The 4,030-nt window shown below is 42.8% G+C and overlaps 1 protein-coding gene and 1 long non-coding RNA gene across 3 annotated transcripts in view; one reads left to right on the forward strand and one right to left on the reverse strand.

Annotated features, from left to right (window-relative positions):
• Ap4s1 (adaptor-related protein complex 4, sigma 1 subunit) overlaps positions 1-4,030 on the reverse strand; it is a gene marked incomplete in the record, with an annotated part of 47,872 nt that overhangs the window by 33,184 nt on the left and 10,658 nt on the right.
• The window catches only part of LOC106147739, a 12,844-nt gene that overhangs the window by 1,148 nt on the left and 7,666 nt on the right, over positions 1-4,030 (forward strand). For both annotated transcript variants that reach the window (XR_001232666.1, XR_001232665.1), the window contains exon 2: positions 1,745-1,933. This is a non-coding gene — a long non-coding RNA (uncharacterized LOC106147739). The remainder of the gene's footprint in view (positions 1-1,744; positions 1,934-4,030) is intronic.

Here is a 4,030-nt window from a genome sequence, read left to right on the forward strand (position 1 = left end):
TTTGTTTGTTTGTTTTTTTTAGTTGTTTAAGACAGGGTCTCACTGTGTAATCCAGGCTGGTCTTGAACTTACTATGTAGCCCAGGCTGGCCTCAAACTCATAGCAATTCTCCTGCCTCAGCCTCCTGGGTGCTAGGTGAATTTTAAAAATGTAGAGTCTCCTTTTTTTTTTTTTGATACCAGGAATCAAACCCAGGACCTCACGCTTGCCAGGCAGAGACTGTGCCACTGAGCTATATCCCCAGCCCTCTCCCATGATTTGATGATCCTTTGTACCTTTGGTGAATGAGTGGTTCTGGGACTAAGCAGAATCCCAGCAAAGTACAGAGGCTGGGGGGACACCTTCACAGACAAAGGGTCTAGTTAGGCTCATGCTAGATAGAGCAGCTAAGTGTTTTTCTCTGGAGATTTTGCCACCTTCTGGAGATGGAGAATGTGGTGCCTACAGCTTGGACGTAAGACAGACCTAGCTCAAGCCTTGGCCTTGCCACGTACCTGCTGTGTGACTCCACGGTGCTTGCCTGGCCTTTCCATCCCAGCTGGACAGCTAGCTGCCTTGCAGTGTAAGAGAGGAGACCACATGCACACAGCACTCAGCAAACAAGGGTTCCCTTGATGACGGTGCTGTTACTATTATTCTTGCTGTGACTAGAAACAACGTGGGATAATACTTGGACTAAGTTTTATATTATTATTTTTTTTGCTCTCCAGATCACATATTTCCTAAGCCCTATCAGACAGGTAGTTACCTCACAACAATTCCAAACGCTGTTATGAAGAGCCACGCCCAGCAGGCGAACGCTTGGGGTTGCGGCATCCGTTTCACTGTGCGGAACAGGATGTTATCTAAGCCAGCCCAGCCAGGGCTACAACAGCTGGGCCACGGGGGAGGCCTGCGGTCACTGGCCGCCTTTTCCAGGAAGATAAGCTCATCCCTATGGGTGAGACTGCAACACACACTGTGGTGTGTGTAATCATTTGGAATTAAGTGTTTATTACTTTTATTCCCCTTACAAATTATTGCCAGTAAATTATAGCAGGTAACTAGAAAGTTAAGATTAGCAGCCTTTCTTCTTTCATTCCCTTTTGGCAAAGTTAGTTATTTTATTTATTTATTTATTTGGTTTTTCTTCCGGTACCGAGAATCGAACTCACGACCTTGTGCTTGCCAGGCAGGCGCTGTGCCGCTCAGCTAAATCCCCAGCCCCCAAAGTTAGTTATTTTAAAAGAGACTTTCTGGTGAAGTACGTCATGGTGGTGTGTGCTACAATCCCAGCACTTGGGAGGCTGAGGCTCCTGAGGCCAGAGCGAGATACAGTAATATGTTCAAGGCCAATCTAGACTACAGAGTAAGAGCTTGTCTCAAGATAAGAAAAAGAAAGAGGAAGAGGAACAGCTTTATGGTCATCAGGAATTATAATCATTTATCTTGGATTTCAGCTCTGAGGTAAAGGAAGTGTTAAAGGTAGTCACAGGCACACCTTTGTCTGTAAATGTCTTGGGTTGCAGTAAGTATAAACTGAGAAGTAAAAGGATCCCACTGAGATGTTACACGGGGACAAATCGGTTTCCACCTTACAAGCAAGGCATTCCTTCTCACTGACTTCAACAGCAAGAGGCAAACAAGGACATGTTGAATCTCATTAGGGTGCAAGTTTTAAAAAGCAGAGCTCTAAGCGCCTAGAGACTTAAATATATCTTTCTTTTTTTTTGCATGCTCATAATTACACAATTGACAATTGTAGGATTACACTGGAGGAATAAAGCAGAGAAGCTCAGCTATAAGCTATTTCTACTCTCACATATACAATGCCAAAATAAACAATGTGGAGACTAAACAGACAGCTACTCGGAAACTGAAGATGAATGTATAAGCACCCATCCTGGTTGGTAATCAGCAGGGAGGAGGCAGATCAAATAATTCGGACACTGAGGTAAGACAGTAAGCCTAGGCTTAGACAAAGGGTGGGAGTGGCCAGGGAGCAGCTACGAACTTCCTATTCATGAACTCATTGGGAAAAGTGTTCTGATAGCCAGGAAGTCAGGTGATTCCACATTCAAAAGCCTGTGTGAATGTGCATGAAAAGCAAGGAAGAATAAAGAAAGGAAACCTCAGCTGGGTGTGGTCTATAATACCCACCGGGCGGGTCTATAATCCCAGCACTCAGGAGGCTGAGGCAGGAGAATCACTGTGAGTTTGAGACCATCCTGTGCTACAAAGTGAGCTCAAGGCCAACTTGAACTGTATACCGAGACCCTGTATCAAAAAGATCAAAAGATAGGAAACTTCACTGGGAGAGCACTATTGCATAAAGGTTACTAAGATACGCAAATCAAGAAATTTAGAAAAGCCCAACAGGAAAAGTAAATAAATCAAACAACTCTCTTTAGGTTGGCATGGACATGCTTCAAAGGCCAACACTGGGGAGCCTGGTAAAGTCACAGCAGGATATGAGCACATCCATGTCCCGGGTTCTACATGACATAAACTTAATAGCTAGAGAAAAGAGATACTGGAAAGGCCTAAGGACATTCTAAATTAGGCATTTTTCATATTTCTTTCTTTTTTTTTTTTGTTTTTTTTTTTTTGAGGTACCAGGAATTGAACTCACGACCTTGCGCTTGCCAGGCAGGTGCTGTGCCCCTGACCTAAATCCCCAGCCCCACCTTTTCATATTTCTGATAGTGTATTTTTGGAGTTAGAACTGGAAGACTCTACAGATTATCACATCCAAAGATAGCAAGTACATTTCAACTTGGGTGTGAGCTGTGACTAACTGGACCACATGCTTCGGGAAGGATTCCGGAGCTGCACCCAGGTTCTGGACAGAAGGATGGTATGAATGATTACTGTCAGTCATGGGTGGGGAAGCAGGGAGTGGCAACTATGTACCCTGTATGTGTCATCCCCGATGTGTATGCTCTTTATTTTGCAGACAGAAAAACTGGTAATCTGAGATGTAGAGTGAAACCCCAAATTCTACTCTTGACTCATAATGCTGTATTTATCATTTCATCTTTTCACCTTACTGAGTGTATTAGTGTCACTAAGTGTTCATTTAAGTTTAGTAAGTGTTAACTTCAGGAAGCTTTGATAATGATCGAGTCAGTATTCTCTTTTCTAATGCCGCTCCACAATGAATCTAAAAAATACCAGATAGATCACCAGAAGAAAAGCTGAGTAGCCAAGTGTGTTGGCATCAAATTCTAGCTGTAAAATGTGGTGGCTGTACAATTCCAGCATCTGGGAGGCTGAGGCAGGAGGATCAGAAATTCCAGCCCCAGCCCAGGCTGGGCAACTTAGTGACTTAAGGAGATCCTGTCTCAAAAATAAAAACCAGGAAAGGGTTGAGGATGTAGTCCAGTACAAAGCCCTGGGTTTGATCTCCAGTACTAACGAAAAAAAAAAAAAGAAAAAGTAAAAGTGGAGTATCTAGTTTCTAAAAGTGAAAATGATTATATATATAGTTATACCTCAGTTGTGGAACTCAATTCATTCCAAATCCCTGTTTGAACACTGAGCATTTTGAGAACTGAATATAGTTTTTATGTTCAGAAATAATGGAAATAATGAAATAATAAAGAAATAATGGAAATCCTAATCATTGGTTCTGAGGCCCCAAAATTAAACTCAAGTATTCATTTTTCCAGGACCTTAACAAATCTCACAGTAATTTCTCTAACTCAACTGTGGTTCTCAGTTTTCCTCTTAGCTTTACTGCTGGTATCACGAACTTTCTTTGGAGCTGTAGTTATATTTTATGCAAATCACACACACAACACCCCCTACCCCCGGTGATGAACGTTCGAATGCAGCAGCACCAGCACTATATGTTGTCTGGGCCAGCAGTACTTAGACGTACCCCTTTGTGTCCACTGCGGGGAGTGATGCGTGACTCACCCTCTGACCTTACAGGTTGTTTCAGGTAGGATTTTCAATCCATTATTGAGCAAAGTTACGAACACTGAGCAGATTTATTTTGAACCTTGCTGTTTAAGTAGTGGAAAGTTTGAGCTTGGAGCCATCTGAT

This window comes from Chinchilla lanigera, unplaced genomic scaffold, assembly GCF_000276665.1.
Source record: "Chinchilla lanigera isolate Chin_1 unplaced genomic scaffold, ChiLan1.0 scaffold00008, whole genome shotgun sequence".
Classification (NCBI taxonomy): domain Eukaryota; kingdom Metazoa; phylum Chordata; class Mammalia; order Rodentia; family Chinchillidae; genus Chinchilla; species Chinchilla lanigera.